This window comes from Nycticebus coucang, chromosome 8 (assembly GCF_027406575.1).
Source record: "Nycticebus coucang isolate mNycCou1 chromosome 8, mNycCou1.pri, whole genome shotgun sequence".
NCBI classification, from domain to species: Eukaryota; Metazoa; Chordata; class Mammalia; order Primates; family Lorisidae; genus Nycticebus; species Nycticebus coucang.
Genome location: NC_069787.1, coordinates 56,082,113 through 56,110,062, shown reverse-complemented (window position 1 = coordinate 56,110,062; position 27,950 = coordinate 56,082,113). Strand labels below are relative to the sequence as shown.

General features: G+C 40.5%; 1 protein-coding gene across 2 annotated transcripts in view; it reads right to left on the bottom strand.

Annotated features, from left to right (window-relative positions):
* The window catches only part of CPNE4 (copine 4), a 521,673-nt gene extending 495,360 nt beyond the window's left edge, over nucleotides 1-26,313 (bottom strand). The window contains exons 1-3 of one of the 2 annotated variants that reach the window (XM_053600167.1): nucleotides 25,512-26,313; nucleotides 23,569-23,713; nucleotides 20,665-21,536 (exon numbers count right to left, since the gene is read on the bottom strand). The gene's annotated coding sequence lies outside the window, so the exon portion shown is untranslated. Of the gene's footprint in view, nucleotides 1-20,664; nucleotides 21,537-23,568; nucleotides 23,714-25,511 lie in introns of those variants that run through there. The other variant, XM_053600168.1, reaches the window with a different exon arrangement.
* Between the last annotated feature and the right edge of the window lie 1,637 nt (nucleotides 26,314-27,950).

Sequence of the window (27,950 nt, the reverse complement as noted above, 5' to 3'; positions counted from 1 at the left end):
AAAGCCATCGGCAATATATAAAGTCACGAGTCTCCACTCATGCGTTTCAGTAAGGCTTTCTTTACAAAACAGGTGATAGTCTCCCACCTAAAATCAGGTGGTAGGCTAGATTTGACTCTGCCCCAGTGTGCTGACCTCTGCCACAGGTACTGCTGGGCGTGAATGGGCAGAACCTGAGCCCAGTGTATAGACACAGCTGTGAAAGCCACCGAGGGGTGATGCTCCTGGACAAATATAGACATTACAATGCAAGACAGCAATGGAGGGAAGTCCTTCCTCAGACTCTGCCCTTGATTGTCATTGACTTGGGAAAGAACTAAAATGGGAACACTGGGATCATGCAGTAATAGAAAAAATATCCCAAATCTAGTTCCCACAGCATCTGTCTTCACATCATGACATCAGATAACTAATACAAGATTCTGCTAGTCAGGCTGGTCTCTTTTCTACATTATCCTGGGTTGCTAAAGGGCCAACAACCAAAAACAGGGTCCCAATAATAGCAGATTTAAAAATTCACCTATATTATATTTATTTAGGTAATTACATAGAATTATGCCTGAATAGCCAAAAGCTTTGCCTTTGCAGGGGTATATGAAACCCAGGCAGGATTTCTCAGAGGACCAGGATCTGGAAGACATTAAATTGACTAGGTACTTTACCCTTTACTGGGAAACAGAACCTCTGCTCCATCCACATCTTACAAACAGTAGCAGGGAAGGATGGTGCTTTATCATCAGATATCAGCATCACAGGTCATCACAAGGCATCCTTTGCTAGATATCAAAGCACAAGACCAGCTTCTTTCTTCAAAATTGAAAAATGTTCAGCTATCCAAACTAGACCATACTTCTTCCAAGGTAAGGATAGTATTTTGTACTTCTTAGTATTATTATGCTCTTGCTTAGTGTCTGTATAGATTAAAATAATATAATAATTGCTAACAATTAGGAACAATTATTCTGGGCCATGGCAATCTTCAAACTATTTTCAGACCCTTCTCATTTTCTTTTCATGATTAAAATTCTCAACAGAGGTTCTCATTTAATAACCTTATAACAACCTAAGAGTTGGGAATTACTATTATTATTATTATTATTCTATATTGGCAAATAATGGCACTGGGGCATAAAGAGGTTGAATCAACTTGGCAAAGATCACACAGCTGCAGATGGCAGAGCCAGTATCTGTTTGTTTTATTTTTTGTTTTCAGATTAATGTGAGGATACAAACAACTAGGTCACAGTGTTTGCATTTTTTAGGTAGGGTTCCTCTTGTAGCTGTGTCCTGCATTTGAACCCAAGTATCCCAGCTCCAGAGCCTGTGCTAGGTAATACAGCTTCTAATAACAAAACCAATATAGGTGATCAATAAATATTTGGGTTGATGCCAGTGGTAGGTAGCTCTTGAAGGTGGCAACAAAGAAAAAGGCTGAGTTGAAGCTAAGCCATTGCCTGTAAACTCATCCTGCTGTACTCTGACCTGGGGTGGGAAATGCCATACTGTCTTGAGGGCTCTTAAAGGGGAGCCAGGCAGAGGGGGATGGCTGCTGTGGGGAGGGGCTGCTATGGGGAGAGGCTGCCATGGGAAGAGGCTGCTATGGGGAGGGGTTCCTATGGGGAGAGGCTATTATGGGGAGAGGCTGCTATGAGGAGAGGCTGTTATGGGCAGAGGCTACTATGGGGAGAGGCTGCTATAGGGAGCAGCTGCTATGGTGAAAGACAGGGGAAGGTGAGTCTGCAACTCTGCAAAGTGTGCCCTTCTTCAATAGCCTCAAGGGGGAATGCCCTGGGGATCTCCTGCAGCTGGGAATAGTGCACCCTCTCAGAGCCTTCCCTGGGGCCTTGGCAGAGGAAATGGCCCTAGGGCCAGCCATATCCTTCTCTCTCTCTCTCTCCATCTCCCCAAGATGCTGCTCCTGAAAAGAGCTAGAACCAACCATCCTGAATTTCCTAGTGACTGAGGTGAGGGCCATGGTCAGCTAAGGAGGAGAAGGCACAGTCAAACTTATGCTAGAAATTATGACTGTGATCACCTGATTTTTCTTTCCTCAATGTCCAGATTATTTCCATTTTCTTTCTTTTTTTTTTTCTTAAAATGTTTTAAATCCATAAGCTATTTTAGTCTCATATTGACATCTGGGAATAGGAAATATAGTCTAATTACAGTTTTGATTGCATTCCATGGCATATGAAGAGGAATCTACTTCTATTGTCCTTTAATATATTTTGTTCTTGGCTTCTGTCATTCACAAAACAGTTACTGATAGTTTTTGAGCAAGTGAACATCTCCAAAGTCATTACATCATGCTATGAGAATATGTATGCAACAAATCTGACTTTTTGTAACCAAGAATATTTTAAAACACATGCCATATATTTTTATAAAAGCTCTCTGTATTTTTAAAAACAATTTTATCTCCTAGTTTGAAAACTTGTCTTCAAAATTCTGTTAAATCACTCCCAATATAGAACAAAACTGATTTATTCTGCTGCTCAAATATTTAAATTATTTATCATTGCATTCTTTGTCTAACATATTTTCATAATAGGGTACAGAGATTCTTTCCATCTAATTATTTCCAAGAGTCAAAGAACCTATACTCTGATCTTGGCTTATCTTTAATCTGCTGTATCACTTTGGCTCAAATTACTGCACATCTGTGGGCTTAGGTTCCTCTTATTTATAACACAGGAAGTTGAATAAAATAGTCTCAAAGTTGCCTTTTGACAATACCATTCTTGGCTAACTTATTGTGAGGCTTATATTTACCAGCAGGCACATCATCTCCCTTCCTTTCTGCTAGAAGATAATGATTTCAACCAGATTTCACCTGATAATGAAGAGAAGGAAAACTCTAACAATCACCCACTGTCCTTTGATGGAAAAGGAATCCTTCATTCTAACCCCTCAAACACATGCACGCCCGTAATATACCCACCCTAAACATGTATTTCTGACATATAGCATGATGTCAGAGTGTGAGCTTTGCATTAACCAATGAAAATGTACCAATTAGAAAATTTATATCTTAAGCATCCCACCAAATATTTGATAAAAAATATTTTCTTTACTTAAGGGCAAAAATCAAAAGCCACAAGCACAGGGGATCCCAACCATCTATATCTCCCAAGCACTGCTGCTGATGAGGCTAAGCCACCAGAAGGATCAGATGGGTCACAGAGAAATGCAGACTTCAGAGGGAATAAACGTAGAATCTTTAACTTCCCTGGCTAGGCTGACAATACAGTGTCTGAGATGGATTTTATTCAAGTCACTTCCACAAAAAGACCCAGACATAAGGCTAGGATCAGGGCCTCTCAGAAATATAAAATAAAATATACCTTATATTAAGTGTTGGGGATATTTAAAAAACATAATTTAAATCAATTTCTGTTTATACCACACATTTCCTATGAAAATGTCCAAGAACACAGGTTAAATGTACATATCAAAGAGCAAAGAAACAGATTTTTCCTGGCCTAAAGAGTTGGAAAACGTAAAAGGCAAGATAACCTGTGAGATCCTTTCAGCCCTGAGCTGCTGCAGTAAAAAGAAAACAAAAATCTGATGGCATGCTAGGTATCAATCCTGGATAGGACTCAATCATACTGGATGAGTCCAACTAGGAATTCCAACCCAAGCCCTTGACTTCAGACTCTCTGAGATTCCAGCACATCAGACCATTAGCTTAAGAATGTTTTGGCTTACTCAAGATCTGACAAAATTTAAATGTTGGAATTTCAACCACCAAGCCGGAAATCACATTTCAACTCTCTCTCTTCAACTTAACCTTCCATTGCAAGTAGCTTTTTACCTGCGACATGAAGTGATTGATGGACTGATGGAGGCATGGGCTGAGATGGACTAGATGACACCCCTAGCCCATCACCAGCTGAAGTGAAATGGCATTTGGGGAAAACCAAAGAGGAGATGGCAGTGCCCAGAAGGGAAAGAGAAGTCAAAGGAGCCCTGGGAGAGGAAAGCAGGTTCCCCTGTGAAACTTACTAAATGTAGAATATAAATGTCTTAACACAATAACTAAGAAAATGCCAGGAAGGCTATGTTAACCAGTTTGATGAAAATATTTCAAATTGTATATGAAACTAGTGCATGGATCCCCATGATTGCATTAATGTACACAGCTATGGTTTAATTAAGGAAAAAAAGAAAATGAAGGTAACAAAAATAAAGACCAATCCCACACTGAATGCTTACTAACAACAGTTTCTAAATTACAATTTTCTCTCCCCTCTGAATATTAAAATTCTATTTGTAAACCTAGTTTATAGTCCTCTAGAAAAACCTTCCCAAATCTGTTTGTCCCAAAAAATGTCGTCCCATTCTCAGAACTCAAAATGATCCATGTTCTACTCATCTAACAATAATGTTCACACTGTCATGCAGCATCTCATGTTCTTGCTTATGACATCATGTTACTGTTACACTATTACTTGGCTTTTTACATTTTTTTTATTTTTTTATTTTTGGGGATTCATTGAGGGTACAATAAGCCAGGTTACACTGATACATTTTTTTTTTTTTACAATTGTGTTCTAATCCATTTATTTAGGTCTTCTTTAATGTCTGCTGTAAATTATAATTTTCCAGCTTTTTACGAATGTTTACTTCAATTCCTAAATATAATTGACTTCCCATAGAGTGAAGTTCATCATTTTCTCTCTTCTCTTTAAGGCAATAAATGATACATGGTAGGTATTCAATATATGCTAACTGATTACTTGAGTAGGACAGGCAGGGAAGAAAGAAGGAATTGAGGAAACGTTAACACAGGACAAAAGTTTCCCTCAGTAATGTGAAGGTAGACTTGTTGTGAAAGAGAGAGAATTAAATTTCCATGCACGCTAAGAACAAACAGTACCCAGCAGACAGCTGAGAATGTCTGTTGAATTGAAGAAAGGAGGTAAAGAAGGAAAGAATGGATGGAAGGAAAAAAAAAAACTAATGATAAGAGAAAATGAGGAAGGGAAGGATGGAAGGAGAGAAGATGGAAGAAACAGAAAAAAAGAGTAGAAAAAAGGATGGAAAGAAGAGGAGGGAGGATGGAAAAAAGGGGAAAGGATGGATTGGAGGACAAGTCTTACCCTTGTGCTTCTGGCTCTTCCATTTTTATGCTTCTTCTCTTTCTATTTCCAAAATAGTTCCTGATGCCTTACAGTGCACTGTGTTCCAGGCTCGTTGATGCACCTGCACGCAGCTGTGTGTGAACCACTTTCAATGTCAATATGGTGCTCACTGGCCGGCACCCACCATCTCCTGAGAGTATAGTACCACTGATCCTCAGCCCCCAAAAAGCTGCATTTCGGCTCAGAGTGTGGAGCTCTAGAGCATGTATGGGCAAAAGCCTGGGGTGCCACTGGCCCTCCACCAGGAGTTCTCTTCTTATTAGTGCCAAGGCATCACATGACATGCTCAGTCCACCAGTTTCCTGGGCAGCCCATCAGGGAATCAGGGCTCTGAGTCTCCACAGGGTGGTGGCCAGGGGAGTGCCTTTGAGGACATTCATTGGCATGCAGCCATAACTGCCGCACTGCCAACTCCCTGAGGTGCTCCCCATCCTCTGCCCACCCCTGAGGACCCATATGCTCAACTCAGAGTATGCCCCAGGCAACACAGGAAGGTTGGATGCCCAGACCTTGGCAAATGCTAAGCCTTAATAATGCTAACCCTTAAAAAGACATCCCCAGCCCTGCTGTCCCCTTTGCTAATAGTGATGCCACTAGGTTGTGAATGTTAACATACATATTTTTTCAAAAGTTTGCCATGGAGAATGTGTCTATTGATGAAACAAGGAAAAGATTCCCCATAGGAAAAGAAGATGTTCTATGCTTAAGGGAGGCCCATACACCCCTGGAACTGCATGCAGACTGCGTATTTGATGTTTAGGTAAGACAGTCCATAGCAGATTCTCTAAGGGTACTGTGACCTAAACGAGATCTTAAAACTATCACCCCATTCCCTGAGGAGAAGCCAAGCAATTAAATCGCCAGGTGCTTACTAATCCGGGAAGAGTAATTGGTCAGTGTATCAAAGGCAACTGAAGTTTATGAAAATGCATTCTCTAAACAACAACTAAATTTTGAAGTGGAGACTTTCTTCCCTTATTTCCGTCTGTCTGTCTATGCCCACCAGCCCTGGAGCCTGTGTCTGCTGGGGAAAGTCATTTAAACTTGTGACACTTCATTAAGCACATTCTCACCACTGCGGTGGCTCTCTAAATTAAAATAAACCAGTTCCAAATGGGCAAGCCTCGAGAATGCTTTCACATCTGCCCACCCAAACTCGCTCTACAGGAATAAAATGAGCAGCTTTAGAAGAGGTTATAGTTTCAATATGCCACATCATTGTCATGAAATTGAAAATATTGCTGAAAGAATAACCAGGGATGCATGTGAAATATTTAAGCAAGCCTCACTATAGCACTGCCGGGACATGAAGAGTGATTCTATTGCTACAGAATAAAATAAAGCCTAGAAAAATCAGGCCGACGCACTTGAGCAAGCACTGAAACATGAAATAATGGGAAAATCTGCTTTATCACTTTATTTTTAAGAAGCCATTTGCAGACTCTGTAGCTGTTAATCACTGTTCACATATGGCACGGCTGTCACCTCTATGAATCATGTTTTATCTTGAAAAGATTTTCCTTTATTACCTTTTCTTTTCCATGTTCCTCAGGAGTTGTGAAACAAGAAAATAGGAAAAACTCTGAGGTTCTCAATGCCAGCATCAACATTTACAAATAAGGCAAGTAAGAATTAAAGTTTTAAATTACGACCCATTTTGTAGGAACAAATTTTAGCATTTTCATTTATAAGCTGTTGAAATGGTCCCATGGCTTACAACAAGACTCTTCCACTTTAAGACTTTATCTTAACTGCACATCTAAGCCCTCTATGAAGTGGTAGAAGTTCTCATAAAGCTGTTATTTTAGATCAAAAATGTAAATAACTTTGATTCAAAGTAGTAGGTACAGTATTGCATTAATATGTCACATAATACATCTAAAACTGAATTTGACAAATAAAGATAAATGTATACATTATTGGGGCATACGAAGATACATGTATATACACACACACATATATATAAAGAAATAAGGAAAGATTTACAATCATATGATTTGCCCATTTGTTTTTAAAAACGGAATGATAAGGCAGCCGATAGGAAACTCAGCCTTTGGGAAAATTTGCCATAATGCTCTCACTTGACTTAATGTTGTCATTTTATTGAAGTGTAACATTAGCCAAACTTATGTTCTTGATTAGCAGATCAAAACAAAAGGCAAAGACTCTGCCTTTTTTTTTTTTTTTTTGACTAATGGTTTTCAAAACTTTGAATGAGAATCAGAAGTTCTCAAAACAAAAAGCCTAGACAGAAACAAATGCTGTGCTGTCCTTTGAACAGGAGGCCCAATGTCTATGCACGCAGCATGGCTTTGTGTCCACCTGACCGTTGCCTGCCTGTGCTCTCCAGCCCGACCACCTACGTCAGGTGTGGCACTTCCTTAAGCACATTCTCACCACCACCATCACTCTCTAAATTAAAGTAAACCAGTTCCAAGTTGGAGCTTAAAGGTGCCAGAGTCAGAACACGGCACGAACCACATCACACTGGCGTCAGCCCCAGCCGATTCCTCTCCTCTTCTCTTCCCAAATGGAAAAAAAAAATGGTTTGGGTCCTACACATGGAAGCCAAGAGCTTGTGAGCGGCTTCCTCCCTCCTCAGCCCTGAATGCTCACAGCCTGCCTGTTCTCAGCTGTCCTTCCTGCCACAGTGAGTAACTCACTTACCAGGGATGGGAGCCAGGCAGGGCTGCTCCGTCCAAACCCCAGCACTCTGGAGGCTGCAGTGCCTGCGAAGACCCTGGGTGCAGCCTGGGATTCTGTGCGGGGGCTGAAGCTGGGGCTCTGCTCGCCTCTCAGCAGAGCCAGCCTGTCTCCCTCCCAAATGTCTGAATTAATAAATGATAACCCCATGGTCAAATCTGTAGAGCTGAGCAGATGGAAATCCTGACTGTCTCCTTAGGTAAGGAAGCAGTGAGAACTCCAGTTTCTACAGTGAGGCAGAGCATATGCTTTGAATTGGGAGTCAGCTACCCAGATCACACCACAAAGCTCACACCTTTCTCCCAGGGAGACAAGTCTCATATTTCTCCCCTGGGAGTGAAGGACAGTAAAAGCCAGGTGACCGCCATCACCTCTCCCCTCCATCCACTACCAAGAAATCCATCCATATCTCTCCACCTCCGGGAACAATAATTTGGGAAACTAGTGGAAGTGTGATGTCCACATATGACTTTGGTGCTTGAGTGAAGGAACCTCGGGCACTCACAGTACATGACTCCAGGGTACTGTTAACCCTAGCCCTGCACATCTGCAACATGCCTAAGATTGCACCCACACATTTAAAAACAAGGGCAAGAGCTGCTGCGCACAAACAATAAACAATGTGTTTACAACCCTATCTCCATAAACCAACTCGGAACAAGCATCCAGCCTAAGTCTGACGCTCTCACCTCTTAAATCGTCTTGTTTCTGTCCAGGTAAGACACTTGATAACACCATGATAGCAGCTGGTCATGCTTTTTATATTTGCCTAATAATTCCAGCTGATGCTAAGTGAATTTGACTGGTGGTGACTCAAGAGACTGATGACTGTCACTTTGGCACACTGGAGCACAGAGGCACCAAGGGTGATTCTGTTTGCCTCACCTCCTCTTTTGTTAATACTATGTAGAATGTCTATGCAAGAAGGAGCCTTAGAGACTAAATAAGATACCTTGATTTGATAAATGGAGAAATATAACCAACACCTTAAATCATCCATCTAGAAATACACAATCATTCAGGACACCTATATACTGTGCACACAATCCTCACAATGAATAGCAACAAAGTTTTACCACGTAGCTGTTTGGCCCATGGTCCATATTTCAGAGCAATGTCTTCTTGGGTTTTTGAAACCTATGTAAGTTTCCCGTCTGGAAATGGACAAATATAATAAAAATATGCCCCCAGTGCAGAAGCTGGAGATCTTTTTTCTATCAAGAGCCAGAGAGTAGGCTTTGCAGGTCATACGATCTCTTTTGAAACTATTCATCTCTGCCACGGAAGTGTGAAAGAACCTATATGCAATACCAGGTGTGACTGAGTTCCTACACAACTTTACTTACAAAAAAGTCTGCTCGCTGGAATTGGCCCATGGGCTATAGTTGGCTGACCCCTACCCTATTGGATCTCATTTGATAATGACCTTTGTAGGCTACAGGTTTCATTTTGCCTTAACCAAATCTTATTTTATTCCAGACCTCCTTCAGATTCATAGTAGTTAAACATATATGGATAAAGAAAAAAAAATCACAAAACAAGGAGCTTACACATTGAACACAATAACCGAATATTGGAATTATTTATAAAACACTGGAAGGGAATGAGAATAATAAATGTAATTGTTTCTGATCATGTAAACAAAGAGGGGAAGGAGTTTCTAAGTAACCAAACACTAAGCCTCCCTAACTGAATATTATCCTTTCCCCCCAACTTAGGGAAGATGATGTTCCCATGGTAGTAGTCAGGGTCCCATTGTTCCACTCCCACGGAAAATAACTCTCAACCATTTCTGCTGGAGGCGTCAAGGCTATTTCTGGGCTGTTCCGCTTGGTTGGCAAGCCAAATACAGGGCAGACACATAGTCTCAGAGAGAGCAGGTCTGGTCTTCCCTAAGGCCATTCACTCTGAGAGCAGAGGTGGGTGGGCAAGAAACAGGAGGACCCAGCTATTTCCCCTGATAGTGTCTACTTTAGAGAAAAAGAGGTTCTTAAAAGCAGCCCTGGAAATCTACGAAACCAACAGGGTTCATCACTGGAAGAGAGAATGTATATTGTTCACATGAGATCATTGGTCAGAACTTGAGAATTCTGGGAAAGAAGCTGAAGCTCACAACTTAAAAACATCATAAGACACTTGGCTATAAGTGTTCCCAGGAGGAGGCCTCCTGGTTCGAAGCACAGACTCCCATTTGATGGGAAATAAAAGGGAGGTACAACTTGGTACAAGCACTTATGCTTGGATCTTCCTGCAATTTCCTTGCTCCAGAAATGTGCTTTCTGTGCACAAAGAGGCCACGGAAACGAGTCCACATGCAGAAGGTCAGCTGGCAGAGATGCTTCATGGTGAATTCCAGCTCCAATCAAAGGGGAAAAATGATCACCTAGCCTTGGCTCTTTCCCATTCGTTTGTTTTAGTGCTGAGTTGTGACATCAAATATCTGGATTAAAGTTTTCAGTGTTGTTCAGTGTAACATAAATCTGGTGTCAAAAGGACCAAATAGATGATTATCTGATTCCCTCTTTCCTCACTTCTTATCCAAGGATCTGCTACCTCAAAATAACTGCACTAATCTTACTGCATCCCCTTTTGTTCACTGCTTCTATAAAATTAAAAGGAGATTGAATTCATTGATCACCAATTGAGAACGACACTGAGTTATGTCAGCTCTGATTTGGTTGACTTTACATAGTAAAACTTAACGACTCCATAAAGCATTCAGAGCTAGATTGTCTGAACAACCACGAACCATTACACACCAAAGGAAAATATCTACTAGGATGTCTCATTTCCATTAGATAACAAATAAAAATGATGGGAAAGGGCAGTATTTCAGACATTAACCCACGATTAAACACGACTCCGCCGCCAACGTTCTAGGAAAGCCTCAAGCACCCGAATCCAATCATTCATCTACTTCTCGTGCTGTAATAAAGCAGCAGAGGTGGCTCCTCCAGTGCTTCCTTGGGCTTCCCTTGCAGTGGCATGTACTCAATCAAAGGCAACGCTCCTCACTTTTATGAACTGTTGTTTTTCAAAAAGCTCTCCGCTAAGAAAGAGATCTTTCAATGCATAATAAAACCATCTCACTTTAGTTTGGCTACAACTGATACTTTGAACTTTGCTTTTCTAATTTATATGTATGTGTAGATATATAAATATCTATAGATATATAATAGATATATATTATATATTACATATATAATATATATCTACATATATCTGTTATATATCTATAGATATATATATCTACAAATACATATAAAATATAAATATCTACATATAAATAAATAAATATAAATAATAAAAATATTTTATAATAAAATAAAATATAAATATCTACAAATTTTAAATATATATAAATATGTGTATTTTTATATGTGTATATTTATATATATAAAAATATATATGTAGATAGATATATATACACAGGTTTAAAAAACAATTCCAAAGCAAGTTAGCCTTTTCTTTTCTTTTTCTTTTTTTTTTTTTTGAGACAGTCTCACTATGTTGCCCTTGGTAGAGTGCCATGGCATCACAGCTCACTGTAACCTCAAACTTTTGGGCTTAAGTGATTCCCTTGACTCAGCTTCCCAAGTAGCTGGGACTACAGGCTCCTATCACAATATCCAGCTATTTTTTGTTGCAGTTGTTATTGTTGTTTAGCTGGCCTGGGCTGGGTTCAAACCCGGCTCCCTCAGTGTATGTGGCTGGCGCCATAACCACTGTGTTACAGGCGCCGAGCCAGGTTAACATTCTCTTTAGGAAATCATCATGTATATGAGAAATACAGACCAACGCATAAAAAAGGCCCTCGTGTTTGAAAGAAATAAATGTTTAGAAGAAGTTTTTCCTTTTTGATCAAAATAAATTAGAGTTTAGAGTCTAGGGAGAAGGTTACTCTTTGCAACATAGTTTAGTACAGCAGTTCTAAAAGGGTAAATTTCTTTTAACTTCTAGTACAGTAAATATAGATAGATTCAACACACATGAATAAAGCTCCTTGGGGTCTTCAACAATTTCTTAAGAGTATAAAGGATCCCTGACACCAAAAATTTAAGCACTTTGTTTTAGGGTAAGAATTGTACATTTTGGAGTAAGATGATTTTTAAGTTTTAAGTTCTGTCTCCTCTCTCACTTGCTATGTAACCATAGCCAAGCTACTTAACCTCTCTGGTCTTCCACTGTCTTTGGCTCAAACTAACCACACTTACTGAATTTGCTTTATCATGTCCTCCTCCCTAAAATATATCTAGAAGGTCAGGAATTGGTCTATCTTGTTCATTCCATATTCCCCAAGTCTAGTACAACAGATTCCCTGATACATGATAGGGACTCAGCAATAATCATGAACTGATTGACAGGGTGGGTGTGAGGATCAAAAAGGACAATATGTTTTAAGTGATGGGCAAGGTACCTGGTATATGGTAACGTCTCAGGTGCTCAGTAATGCCAAATCCCTCTCTTTACCACTTATTCTGTTCTTAGTTGTACTACACAGGAGAGAAAATGCATGGCTTATCTAAGTAAAAATGTAAGGTATTGGTTCTCAAAGTGTTATCTCCAAACTAACAGCATCAGCATCACATGGGAACTTTCCAGAAATCGCTCCTATCCTAGACCCACTTATTAATACAGTAGAATCTCTGTAAGCTGACCTCTCCAGAGATAGTAAGAAACTGGTCAACCTAAGGAACTAGGCCAAGCCTATTATACTGATAAGTACCTGTGGTGCATGTCCAGTCTCTAAAATTAGGACAATTTCAGGAGGTGGCTGGTACAGGGAGGTGGTCAACTATGGAGAAACTGCAAAGGTGAGGCCCATTGTTCTGGGTTTTAACAAATCCTCAGAGGATTCTGATTTGTACTTACAGACATGCATTCTCAGAAACGAATATTTTATACTTGTAACATTTTGGACTTTCATATCAGAGAGAGTGCTCAAATTGTTGCTTTTTCTGGCCATCTAGAATTTTTTTTGGACAAAGATAGGAGAAACATAAAGTCAAATGCACTAGATGTCTGTTTCTGGCCTGGCAGAAAGCAATGATTGATTTGTATTTTGAATAAATGAGAAAGGATGTAGAGTAGATTTTGAGTAAGTTAAACGCTTGCTTGGTCTGGGTGCAGGATATTTGCTAAGGGAATGAGCAGGCGCATAGAAGACAGAGGGATTATACCATGTACCAAAAGGTTCTAGGTTCTCCAGAGTCTTGTCAAGACGAGCCACATAGCTGCTACTCAGAAGAGCTTGTAACTTCTAGGGGAGAAGCCACATCCACACACACCCATGTAACAGACACTAGAACACAGCCAGGCTGTAAGAAGGCATAAAACTAACTTCAACTTAGAAGGTCTGAGCCTAAAAAAACAAAGATCACGTGAAGCATGGATTTGAGAACAGTGCCCTAGTCTTGTAACTGGGGTGGGGCAACTTAGTTTTGGCTCTTCTTCCTTCCTAGTTGCCGACTAAATTATTTATAAAATGGGACTAATATTACCTAACTCACAGAATATGCACGTTTAGTGATTGTATATGCATTTATGTTTACACATAGTATAATTCAATTTTATTTTTTTCTGTGTGATAAATATGCATCATCTGAAATACGTTAAAATTACTTCTAAAAAGTACTGTACCCCACTTTAAATCTTCCTAGAAAGAACAGAGAACAAAAGTGGGAAAGTAAGACAAACCAATACTTAATATATAAATCTACCATAGCTCAGGTCCTCTTCTACTCACATAGTTTTATTCTCATTTTTACAAATGAGGAAATAAGGCACAGAGAGGTTTAGTAATTTGACCAAAGCCAAACAGCCACTGAGTGGCAGAGCCAGGTCTATTGACTTTCAAAGCTTGAGCCCTAATCATCATAAAACTGAACAAACATTCGCCTTTATCAATCTGCATTGCAACCCAGTGATTTCTTGGCATATTTCCTGGATAATAGTAAGAAAGAAAGAAACCACCTAGTTCATTCAATCAACCAAAATTTTCTGAGCAATTACTAAGGTACTGTTTTGGATTCAGTTGTGAACAAGAGTCCTCCCCTCACGAAGCACACAGTGGAGAGGAGAGATAGGGGAAGGCCGGAGAAGAACACAGGTCCACGTCTGAAGAAGCCTCTATCCTTGCCATAGCTCAACTGCCCACCAGCTTGCTGGGCCTAGAAAATGGGAGGGAGTGTGCCTGATTTTATAGGATTGCCCAGCTCTCACATTCTCTGATTCCATAAGAAGTGTTTACTTTCCTATCTTTTTAAAATTAAATCAGGCCAGTAGATCTGATGAGCATTATTAGCTGTCCCCCCAAATAAATTGTTTCCACCTTTTTCCTTCTATCATTACTTTCCTCCAATATGATTTACAATCTGTCAAGTCTAGACTTTAAGCAAAAGAAGTCAGACCGTGGCTTCTCAGCAGCTCTGCAGTCTACCTGGCCAGGTAACATTAACATATATGATCCAAGGTACCTGTCCCTGGTTTCGCAGCAGTACAATGTCAGTGCAAATCTCCTTTACTTTTCCATTTTGCCACTGAATTGTCTCCAAATTACCTGCTGAATCATCTGTGTCAAAGATAACAAAGACAGGTATCCTACTTATCAGATATCCTATAATTCCAGTATCTACTAACAAATTAAAAACTTTGGGGGCCATTTTAATGATAACGATAAAGTATTGCTTTTGCCCATTCTATTGCCCTTACTATATTTCACTGATATTTGTATTAAATACACCTTTCAATATTTTAAAAACAGAATTATTATTTACTTTGTTTCATACCCATTATTTAGTGGTAAGAGTTCTTGGGGGTGGTTATTATATTTCTGTCATATTTCCTTCAAAGTCATTTTCCTCTTTAAATGGAGAAAGTCATTTATTTAGGCATTTATTTTATTATGATATTAATAAAATTAATATATACAGGGGAGTGGTACAAGTTGATTTCAGAATCTTTATTAGCACTGCTAGAAAAAATATAAACCCGCGTGCCTGCTGAATGACCTGCCACCCACCCCTTCCTTCCTCAGAATTACCTTCCTTCAACATGATTCCTTAAAATTCCAGAAGATGAAAAAACACCCGAGTGCGGCAGGACTCGTAAAGAACCACTTTCCAGGTTCTTCCAGACAAAGCAAATGGTTCCTTTGCCTCCAGCCTGCATCATTCCTTCCTCTCTCTCCTCACACCACCGGGGCTTTTCATGTTTTTTTCTCACCAGCCTCTCTGCCCCTCAAGTCTGTGACTTCAAGGAGAGGAACTTTACACTAATCCCCAGTGTGCCTCACATAGCTTTTTGGCATAAATAATGTGACCAATTATTGTTCAACAGATGGGTAAATGAGACCCTTCTTCTGAGGAAAAAGGAGTGAGGATACAGGAAAGAGGCCCAGACAGAAAGGAGTAAGTGCTGGGACCGCTACCCAGAGAAGGGGAGCAGGACCCAGGACCTGCCGGCCTGTTAAAATGCCAGACACTTAAACGCTTCACGTTCACAATCATTATTTGCTCCATTTTTCAGAGGCTAACACTCACTCAGGTAAAGTGACCTGCCCAAGGCCTATAGCTTGAAAACTGTACGCCCAAGATTCAAAGCAGGTATTTCTGGATACAGAGTTCTTTGATAGCAGAACTCAAGTGTAAAGAAACAAAGGGCAATCAGACTCCAAGCCGGCCTGTCAGGTGGAGTTCTGGCTGCCCAGACACTGAGCAACCTAATTAGGCACTAGAACATTTTATCCCCTCGCTGCAGCAAAGCAGTCTGGGCTAGAGGGTCAAATGCGTCTGGGAAACCCGATACCTCATACCTGGGCAAACTCCAGAGTTCCTTTGCCCCATCCCTTAGCTTAGAAGCCCGGCTCGTGGGCCCCGGAGGTGAGCTCCGCCGGTGCACCGGCGCCCTCTAGCGGCTGTCCATACTAAGGCCTCTTCTCCAGCCAGCCCTTCCAGACTCATCCTTGTTCTTGCCTGGCCTTGGACCCCTACCGGCCTAATTTTGTTCCTCCTCTCCCTCAAATTTCCCTATAATGACTCGAGATCTCTTGGAGAAGGAAGGAGTCCTTTCAGTCAAAAATACACATTAAACCTGAGAAGGTCTCTAGGGTTACTGTGTTTTCCCCCTGGTGTTTCCAAGGAAAAATTTCTCTAGTTTTCTAAGTAATAAGGAAAATGAAGTTAGAAGTATTATATTCTGAGCCAGAGATGTAAAAGAAACGTTTAAGAAAATTTGTTCTTTTTAAACAGAGCTTCAATTTAAAACAGAATAAAGAATTCCCTTGTGTGTTCAAGGAACTGTAAACATTCATAAACTCTCTGTTTATTAACTCGGTTGTGACATTTAAAATAGAAAGCTAAAACTATGCATGAGCAATTCTTCACAAAATATGCACATTAACAGAGATGGCTGCAGACAATGACTTTGTACAAATTTAATCACATCTATTGGGTAAATATTACACTGACTCCAAGAGAGACCAATATAAAGTCCCAAGCCTGCTCCTCCAAACATTTCAATGGAGGCAGGAGACGCCTCCCCAAGAATCCCCAACTCATACTAATAAAGATGATTGGTACACATGGCACCAGAGGTTGGTGCCACTACAGTTATTATCCCCAGGGAACTTGAGGCTCTTTATGAGGGGAAGGATCAAGAGGGCCATTGAATGAGTTTCCTGATTTTAAGCAAGTCATCTCCCTGAGTTTTAGCTTTGACACCTGTCAAATTAAATAGTTAGAATCAGTATATTATCCTCAAGTCCTCTTCCAGTTCCAAGAGTCACACATTCAAAATGATAAAGTTATTGTTCACAGTTTAGAGATGAGCCCATCAGATACCAGCTTAAATGGGCTCCCCCACCTTGTGGAGTGTACTAAAGCCATAGGTCTGACATAAACCTTCCCCCAAAAGGCATCCTTATCACTTTCTTCTTTTTAAAACTTGCCTTTAGGCCTTCAATATTTACTGAAATAAAAGCTAGTAGTTCTCAAGAGGCTTTCCAAAACACAGCAGACAAATAAAGGACTTCCCAGGACATGCCAGTATAGGAGAAAATATATACTATACACGTAGTATCATATATACTTTCTAGCTCATAGAGCAAACATAAAGCTCTCACATAACTGAGATTTCTAGTACAAAAAAAAAACATAGAAAATATGTGTAGGCACTACTATTAAACAATCATAAGTTTTAGCAGATATTTACTGATTCAGTTAATGCTAATTGAAGCTGGTCTATTTCAAATAGGATAGAAAAGATAGTGCGTCAAAAAAAAAAAAAAAAAAAGATAGTGCATCTTACCTGACCCATTAATTGAGCTCAAGTTTGTATTTACCAGCACCTTCACATAAACACCTCACCCAAAGAATAGATTTGTGACCCCAGACTAAATTCATAACATGCTTCTCTCAAAAGCAAAAAATTATAAGAAGCTGGGGAATGTGCCTAAAAGAATTAAAATCTGCAATTTGTTCTTTACCATCTACATTCAATCAGGAGAAAGACAACTCTATACTTATAGAGGGGAGGTCAGTTTTCATGCACTAAAGAATGGTCTTGAACCATGTGACATTTTATTTTGAATGTATTTAAAATTTTCTGTCCTGATATTTTGTAACTCCAATGTACTGGCTACTGTTGCCAAGGAAATATGACTTTGGTTATTGCATGGATTCATGGGAGTTTTTGTTTATTTTGTTTTAAAATATTAATAAGATTAAAATGGAGAGATCAAATATAGAAAACAAATTTATCCCTTTTCTTCTTAAGGACACATGGAATATGGATCTTGTCACATCTCTGCTTAAAAAATGCAAAGACTCATGAAGTGATTTTTCCCAACTGTATAAAGACTTGAACTTAATCAGCCAGGTTGTTACCATCAGAGTACTCTTTCATTCTTTGTTCTGGATTTAGACCCCTCTGAAATTGTGGGGCACTAATTACACACCACATTGACTACTTACTTCCTCTAAATGTCAAAATCCTTTATTTGTGTGGATAAAAGTGGCTGTGATGGCCCACAGTGTTATATTTTAGGGAGTTTTCAAAGTGAAAACAGATGAAGAAATGGTGCAAATGTTGTCAGTGCATTCATTTGGGTTCCAAAACATTCAAATTCAGATGAGAAAGATTCCACCATGAACACATTTTTATCCTCTGTGATTATTTCTTATAGTCAGTATAATCTTAATGTTTTCAGTCATAATAATAGACTCAAATCCCACCTGATAATGAAAAGAATCCTTGTTCTTCTACTTTTTAGAAAACTATATAAAACTTCTCTGTAAACAGATAATACCTTTGCTTCCTACTAACTTAAATGAGTTATTTTTAATCAGAAACCTATACACAGATCAAGAAGCATTTTAGAACAAGCACCTCTTAATTAAAGTCTCTGAAAGCAGAGTCCCCTCAAGACAAACCAATAATATAAGCAAAATGCCTTGTTGCTATTAGAGACCTGGAGATAAACAGCAAATCTTTTGAAGTCTTTTTACAATTAAGAAAGAAAAACCTCACAAACCTTAGAGCAACTATTTTTAAAGAAACATTTAGAAATTGTAGTAAGTGGTGGTCTGATGCTGGGAAACTCACTGTACCTCATCTGTGTCTCAGTCAAGTATGTTGGACCTGTGTCTGGAAGAATAAAAATGAGGCCGACCACTCACAGGGAAGACAGAAATTTTCTGGCCACAGGAGTTTTCACATGATAACATATAAGTAGACCCTTGGTTTCATTACAGACAAGCTTTTCTCACCCAATCATTCAAAACATCCACTCCTGCCATGGACCAGTATATCTTTTTATGTAACAGACACAGAGAATCACCCTGTTAAGATATGGGTTGAGTTTGATCTTATGAAGCCATCAGAATCTTCCCATCAGAGATAAATGAGAAAATTTTGGCCTTTATTGGTGTACATTATTAACACAAGTGTCCTAGCTGTATTTTCCAACCCTCCCTCTATTTTTATCCATCTTTTTACATGTAAGAACCTTTGACCTTACTCAGAGCTCAGAGCTCTGATCTACTTGGGTGACTTTGTCCATCTCTCTTTGAAAAGGGGCAGGCAAATAAAATGAATCCAACCTAGAAGCAGCAGCTCAGTAAGGGAAATGAAAATATCAGAAGTTACCTAATCACAGAGCCATGCTGAGCTCTGTCTTTTAATAAAAAGGAATGAGACCTTCCTAAACTTGAAGGGTATCAAATAAAATAAAGATGTCGCTTGCCCCTGGATTTTGGAAGGATATGCTAAAATTTTGAATCAGTGCATACTAACCACAAAACACTGGCATAAATTCAAAACACCTACGTTCTAGGAAAGTTTGGGGGGTTTTATTTTGTTTTGTTTTTTAGTTTGTTTTAATATACAGCAAAGAATAAAACACAAATGCCTTTGAGAATAGAAATTGTTCAAAAGTGAGTAGAAGACTGGGAAGAAAACTAATACCTTTTTGAAGTTAAAATCGTTCTGGTTTTGTTTTTGTTTTTGCTTTTTTAGTAAGAACAAGGGTCAGCTTCTTCTGTTTAAGAAGAACATGTTGAAGTACCCTGGACAGCTCAAAAGCGCTGTTCAGGAAACGGAAACCCAAGAGAGCCGAGAAAGATCAGAAGAGTGCTTTTTAAATCCCTGGCAAAGCAGCAAGAGGATGAACAGTTGGGTTTGCACAGTTTGGATGGCAGGGTGTAAAGGTGCTGAGGCATCTCTTCCCAGAGGCACTGCGATCCTTTGCAAAGTGTTCCCAGTGCACCCTTCCCCAGCCCAGCCTCTCTGCTCATCTTTCCTCTCTCCAACTACCAAACCCACGCGTTAAGCCCTTCATAAGTTTGTACACCAGGCATCATCTCTGCAATTTGTGACTTTTCCTGGAGCCTGGCAAGTTCTGGCACTGGAGGCCAGTCCTGGAAGGCCACCGGGGGCGTGGTCAAATCTGGAGGGTAGAATGGGAAATGGAGCCTTAACGCCCACCTACTTCACCTACTTGGAGAGAAGGTGTATCCGTCAGGATCAGCCGGCCCCCCACCGAAGGGGAATCAACACTCACTTGACTTGGCGTGGACCGGCTCCTAATTGCCTCCCTTTGATTCAGTCCTAACAATTCTTGCGCGTCTGTGATCTTTTTAATCAGCTGTGTCTTGGCTTCGTGATCCCTTCAGTCCCGCCCACCCCCCCCCGCCCCTTTCCCTCTGGCTACTTTATTTAACAGAGGAAGAAGCACTGAAGGATTGAACTGAATCAAGGCACTTGCAAGCCTATTGATTAGTTTTAGGCCAGAGAGCTCTGGATGCAACTAGATATTGCTGGAACCTCATGGTAAGAGGGGTGGGGGAGAAGGTTGAGAGGTTGAATCCAGCCACGGATAAGTCAAGCCATCGGATATCACTACGATGTCCCACACCTTTCTCACTGTCAGAGAGGAAGCTGCAACTTCAGCTGGACGCCTTCCCGCTCCCTCTCCCCATTCCTAACAGTCATCCCTTCCCCGGTCCAGGGCTTCCCTGACCCGCCCCTCACCCGTGCTCTGTAGTCCCCCCCACGGTCTCCCTCCCCACTCTATTCGCCCCACCCTACCTGGGCGAGTTGGGTGGATGTCAGAAGGAAGACGTATGGGATGAAAGTTCCTTTACATTAAAGACAATGCTTGCAGCTGCCTCTTAAAACAGCAGCAGCAATGATAAATAGGCAAATTTAAGCGAAAGCCGGTGCACCTCAAAAGTTGGTCGTGCTACGCAGCAGCCCAGACAGACTTTGCAATCACAGCGCGTCAAGATCGCAGAACACAGAGTTGGTATTTACTTACCTGGGTGTGCCGAGCTGGAAGAGTAGAAAGAGAATTCAGCCCGGGACGAGGTCTGTCCCGCCCCTGGGATGCAAAATCCGCTCTGGAGTGAAGGTGGCTTGTGTTGTAGTTGTGTGGCGGTGTAAGGGGGTGGGGGTCGGACTTCCCTCCCCCTGGTCCTCAGAGGCCAGTTTAGCAACAGCGGACGCAAACGACGCTGAGCAGAGAGTTGGGTCTCTCCAGAAACCCTGACTCCATTCTTGGCGATGGGGGCGGGGGAAGAGGGTGAAAAGGTTGGAGATGGCAGGTCGGCTGGCAGTTAACTCAAAGAGTGAAGAGAAGGGTGCTGGAGAAAAGGGGAGGAAGTGTAGAGGAGAGGGATGAAGGAAATGAGGAGGGAGAGAAGACAAGGGACGAGAGCGGGCGGCGGGGAGATGGCAGCTTCTCAACAGAGAGATTTCCACCTTCTGACGAAACCCACGCGCCCAGCAACCCGGCGAGATACTAGTTCAGAAACCTCCGCGCGAGCGCCCCCTGGGGGGTTCCGGCGGACGCGAGCGTCGTCCCAGAACGCGAGCCCCGGCCCCGCCCTGGACTTGGCGGTGGAGCTCTCCGCGGTCCTGCCGCGCCTGCACTCGCGGCTGCCTTCTCAGCTTTGTTACTCACACTGGGCTCCTGGGGACGCTTGTTTAGTTCTCCAAGGGTGGGACCCCACTTCCACTCAGGGTAAAGTAGCTAATATCGAGGGAGAAGGAGTGGGAGTTATATATATATTTTTGCACACATTCAAGAAAACTTCTTGGAGGAATTCTTAGTTGTCCTCCCAAATGGGGGAAGTACTGCTCAGTTCTGTATCCTCAGGTCTACAACAGTGCCTGGTACACGGCAGGAGCCTGCCAATTTTTTTTTTTTTTTGTAAATAAATGTATGAGTAAATTAATGCACAAAGAGTCTTTTTCTAAATCTTACAATGTCTTCCTTAATATATCCACCTCCCAAATAAGATAGAGAAATGCTTAGGGAGTACCTATGTCTAAAAATTGATACAAGCATGCTGTTTTGTGTAAGGTGACCACTGCCACGTGTTATAAGGTACTTTCAAAGATCAAATGGCTTTCCTATTCCAAACTTATTCAAATTCAGACAAATGAACAAAGAACAGACATACGTATATTGTTTCTGATTGTTTCTGCTACCATAGATAAACTAGACAACTAAATTCTCTCAGCACATAGGTATTGTCAGACTCATATTGGGCTTCAGAATACGTGAAGTGCATGAAAGCCTTTTTCTGACGCTGGGATGTCACAGACTGGGTGTTACAATCTAATATGAAGGATTATCAGTCAAAAGCTTTTCATCACCGTACAGTTCCCAATTTTGAAGGTCAAAATGGGAGAAACAATAGGATAAGGAACAGGAGCCCCATTAACAGTTCTGTAAAAGCCACTAGGAAGATCGTTGAGAAGCAGAGAAACAATCTTTAGAAGGAAGAATCTAGTTGTTGCTCAAGCCCTTCTGATATGGGGTAACACTAAACACAAATCCTGTGCAGGATTAGAGGGAGCTTGTCTGTATACCCAAATTCCCACATAAATCCTTGGATTTGCTTTCATTGGAAAAAATTGAGGTCATGTGGTTATGCACAAGCCAATCCTGTGGCCTTGGGATATGGAATCACATGAATGAGCCAGTCTTCCCAGAGTATCTGGGAGCATCCAACATTCTCTTACAGAACTCCTGGAGCCAGGATGAAGCCCCACCTGATACACACACACTGAAAATGAGACCATGGGTGGTTCTCCAGAGGGTATTTGAGGTCCTCCTATCAGAACAGAGGGGATGGATTCAGGCAAGGCAAAAACCAGTACATGTTTACTAAATATGAAGATATTAAGTCAAAAAATATCCCTTCCAGGTTTTAAAAAGTAGCCTCAGAGACAAATTTAAAGTTTAAATTGGATAGAGCTTACAAAGATGAAGTTGGGGGGAGGAAGGGGTGGAAGAAAACTCATTATGTATTTCCCTACGTGTTGATTGTGCTCTCTAAAATTTAAGTTTCATGCAAGTAAATTATATTCTTGTTTTGTTGTTTTGGTCATGATTATAATCCCAATGCCTAAAAAGGTATCTGGCAGCAGGCAGTCAATAAACACTTGTTAAACTAATAATAATTTAAATATCTTAGGGATCATTTATCATAAGCCTCTTATTCTATAGGTGATAGAAAAGGAATTAAGATGTCCTGAGCATTTACTATTTTCAGGCAATCTATTAGGCACTCTATTTACCATCCCATTTAATTTGTACAACAACCTGCCCGAGTAAATGTTATTATATCTACAAAAACCCCAAGGTTTGGGTGGTTGCAATGACCAGAGCAAGCAATACAATTGGTTAGTGGGAGAACAAGGAGTATTAATTGAAGCAGGCTCTGAAGGGGAAAGTAAGAATGGATTAATACACCACAGACCTTAGAGCAGAAGTTAGAGTCAAAGCCCGGGGTGGGTGGTGGGGTGGATGCAGTACGGTTATCTTTGGCCCTCCATGTTAAAAACACAGACACATAAACGAAACACAATGCTACAACTTGTGACAAAGATGGTTTCCTCTGCCAGCAGGCTTCAACTCCCTAATTAGAAACAAACAGTTAAATGCACGCCAGTACACAGAGCACATGTGCGTTTTATGCCAGAAACTTGGAATTTTTTTTCTCAAAGCATGACACTGCAGGTAAATCTAAAGAGAGGCTCTTTGCAGGGCACACACAACAGAATTTACTCACACTCAACAGCTCATCGGTACACATGAAGATTTTTAACATGCTCATAAATCATGTTTTCAATCACTGCCCCCACAGTTGCCCACCAGTCAGAGTTCCCTCAACAATTATAACATCAAAATGTCCTTGCCTGTACCACTTACCTCCTCCCCACTCTCCTTTTCATGGATTCTGAGCTGCTGGGTTCTACAGTCATGGTCAAAAGCCAAGCCACAAAGACACGGTGGGACTGGTGTTCCCAAGCTGCAAAGGAAGCTCCAGCTCTGGGTAGATTCACTCGCCGAGTCTCTGTTTGATAACATAAGGGGAGGCATCCGTTCATTGTCTTATGCCAATATGAAAGGCATCTCACCCATCACTGTGACAAGTGAAATGCTGGAATGGAGCCAGGGAACAAACGGAAAGAGATGTGGATTTTTACCAATGCAGTTGATACCATTTTTTAAGGGTAGCAGATGATGAAGGGGAAAAATAGGCAGAGAGTCAGTGCCCTGCATCAAAAACCTTGGATCCTTCCCTGAATGAGTCAGAGTGAGCATTTTGTTTTGAAATTGAATTTCTGTTTTCTTTTCTTTTTTTTTGTTTCTTTTGAGCTGTAGGGTGGATACATATTCAACTAGTCCAGGGAACTGCTGCAAATAACAGGATTTTTTTTTGAGAATGTGGATCAAATAAGAACCTTGAATTTCACCCCAGGGTTATTTATATCTCAAACATTTTGTTCTTTTTTTCTATTTCAGGTGCTTATGAGAATTGACTGATATGTCTTCCTCTGGAGTTTCTGCATATGCCTGAGGTTGGTTGTATTACTGGAAAGCATAGAGGAATACTCTAAGAAAATGCTTATAAAATGTTGAGAGTCAATGGAGAACTAGTACACATGTTCCAAGCTGATGGAGGGATTACATCTTTCACTGTCATTCTTTTATCAGGAAACCCTATATGACCTGTGGTTGCCTCTAACACTAAGTAACTAGCTATGCTATGAAAAGACACTTATACTTCGGTCTACCAATAGGTGGCATCAAAATCTCTCTAGCTTTTCTTTCTTGTATTTTAAAAAACATAGGCACAGGGCATTTTCTTTCTGAGATTTTACATTTTATTATAGGTGATGTTATAAAGACCACTCAGCACTATACTACTTCAGAACATATAATCCTATTTATCTATTAATAAGGCCTCTCAGTCATCCTTCTGAGCCTCAGTTTCCTCATTGCAAAAACAAGGTACTTGAATTCAACTCTACTTCCAAGATTGCTTTTAAGTTACTTAATATCTAACCAGACACAACATTCCTCAGGCCTGTGATAAACCCATTCCTCTGGGCTTAAGGAATGAGCCTACAGCTATCCTTCTGTTGCAGAGACTGCTCTTTGCCCAACCTATATTTATATTTGTTTTTCCTTACTAAGAAAGCCACAATTTTGTAGGAGGAAGGAATGTCCTCAGCTCCAAACCTACATTTTCCAGCCTTTCTTGTAGATGAGGTCATCATGTGACTAAGGTATAGTTTTGCACAGTTCAATATGGTAGCCACAAGATAGCTACATACATGTATCTAAATTTAAATGTACTAAAATTGGGTGAAATTAAAAGTTCGTTTTCTTAATCCCATTAGGCACATTTTACATGCTGCTTAGTCCTAAGTGTATAGTGGCTAACATCTCAGATAGTTCAGATAAGGAATATTTCCATCATTGCAGAAAGTTCTGTTATATAGCTCTGATCCAGCCCTTGAGATTTCAGTAGAAATTACAGGAAAGTTTCCATGAGAGTTTTAAAAAGGAAGGAGATACTGACTCAGCTGGGATGTGGCTTTATCCCTTTATCTCTTCCTTTCTTTCTACCTGAAGGTTAAGGTGGGGCAGCCGTCACATGACCATAAAGCAGCAAGCATTTACCAATTCAGGCTAAGCACAAAGATAAGAGGGACCTAGGTCTTTGATATCATAAAGGCAACCACACTATTGCCAGTTTTGTTATGAGAAAAAAAAAACCTTCAGTTGATTCAAGCCACTATTTTGAGCTTTTCATTACTAACAGCCAAATATTAATTCTAACTTATATACCCTCAAAAAGTTACCTGAAAAACTTTCTATTAATGGTTCTGTATAAACAAGTGTCTTTCCAGTTTCCTTTAGTTTGGTTAGACTTGAGGACAAGATTCTAGCTTAAAGAAACAAAATAATGTATACACCACAAAGGGATAGTTATTAATCATTCATTTCAAAACGTCAAACGGTCCAAAGACAGGCAGATGAGCATCAATAATGTCCAAATGAATGTCCCTATTTTATAGTTTGGCTGAAAGTAGCATTGCATTTTCCTGGAAAAGATATTGGTGGTATGGAAAAGATAAAAGTAAAATAATATTTGATCCTGTACTAAGTGCTAGAAACTTGGCTGAGTGATTTGACAACGTTATTATATTTAATACTCGTGACAATACAGTAAGTATTCATATCTTCCTTTATTTGCAGATAACAAGGACTCAAAGAAATTAAGTATCTTGTCAAATCTACACATCAAGTTAGTTGAAGAGATGGATCTTAAATCCAGGTCTGCTTGGTCCTTGTCACAATGTCATAATGAAATTCTACTAGTGAATGTTATCAGATTCTGGCCCATGCTTGCTTATTTCGAGGTTCTCATTCCATCCACTGTATCACTTTTTTAATAGGCTTCATTCTTTTCTACCATAGAAAAGACTGATGATATTGATCTTTGTCTTTATAAGCTTGCAATTACTCTCAATCATCATTAAATTTAGCTTTCCTTTGGCAACTTTGTAGACCCTCAGAACTTTTCTTATTTCCAAAGCCAGGGGGTTTGGATGGGAATTATTCTTTATTTTCACACAAATTGGTCAGATGACATTTTTACTGAATAGAAGTAGAAAACAACTTGGATGATAAATGTGAAAACTGGAAAAATAACTTTGAATTCAAACTGAAATTAAATAGTTTCTTTTTTGGAAAATTATAGAAGAAAAGTTACCTTAAAATCTTCTTTAGAACTTTACTGTAATTCATGAGATAATTCTGAGATAATAAGAAAATCACATAAAGGAAACATAGAACTTAAAGATAATATGAGAGGAAAACAATACCATTGCAGATCTTAAAATCACATTCCACCAAAAAAAGCAGAATTGTGTGTAAAATGCTGTTTTACAGTGACCTGAATTGTTACAAAGAAGTTCAAATGTGTTCTGAGTTATTCATTAAGAAAGCAAGAAAGAGGCGGAGCAAGATGGCGGCCGAGTAACAGCTTCCTTGCATCTGGGCACCATGAGTCTGGGGAGATAGGACTCTGGGCATCTCTGGCTGGTGGGATCTGCCTATCATCACCCCTGTAAGGATACAGGGAGTCAGCGAGAGACTTAGGGACCCCAAAGGAGGACTAAAACAGTGGAAAAACAGCAAGTGGTCGCACGTGTTCAATCCGTCTAAACCCGCCCACAACTGTAAGATCAGTAGCAGCGAGACTGCAAACCAGAAATGCCTTACCTGTGAACTATTTTGGTGTCTTTGGACTTGGCACTCAGTTGAACTGCCTGGGGGAGAGCCTGAGCGGGAGTGCAGAGAACTTTGGCCGTTGTCTAGGGCCCCAGTCTGAGCCGCTGAGCCAGACGGAGCTAATAGTGTTTGGCTGTGGGTGACAGGGAGCCATTGTGAGCAATCTGCCACGGCAAGCTCCGCCCTCAGGGTCGCAGAGCTAGAATCGGGTGGGAGCTGGTAACCCAGCAACCAAGTAGCCTAAAGGTGGGGTCTGAGCCACCTTGCAGCCCTAACCCTCAGGGGCAGAGTGAGACCGGTTTTGGCACACTGGGTAAGTGGATAGCCACTTCAGCACTGATTCCAGGGACAACCACTTTCCTGGGAAAGCTTCTGCTCAGCAAGTTTACAAGTTCAAAGTGCCTTTTAAGTGGGCTGAAGAGAGATTTAGGGTGTCTACCTGCTGGGGTTTGAGAAATTGGCAGCCCCCAGATGTATCAGAACTGTGATTAACATCTCATACCCCAGATGACCATGTGTTGCCCAGACAATATTCAATAACATATACATACTGCTTTGTTTTTGGTTGTGTTTTTTTTTTGTTTTTTGTGGGGTTTTTTTGTTTATATTGATGTTGTTGATGTTGCTTTGATTTTTAATTTCAACCTTTTCCATACAGATCATTTTTCATTCTCAATTTTTCTAGTTTAATTATAAATTCCCATTGCTGCCTTTTTCAATAATTAGAACTTCATTTTTGCTAGTGTTTCTACCGCTATTATTTGGTTTTTCCAGCCAATTTTATCCCGTAAAGTTTTCTGTTTGCTTGTTTTGGTTTCATTTATAGCATTTTTGTCTTTCCTCTCTACTTGGTGGAGGTGGGGTACTGTGTCTGATCAGGTTAGCAAAGAGCTGCTGACCTCAAGGGAACCACCCAACTGGGCACCCCCAGAAGGTGACGTTTTTTTCAGCTTGTGTCAAAGTACCCTACTGTACACCTATATTGCTCTGTCTCCCTCTTTCTG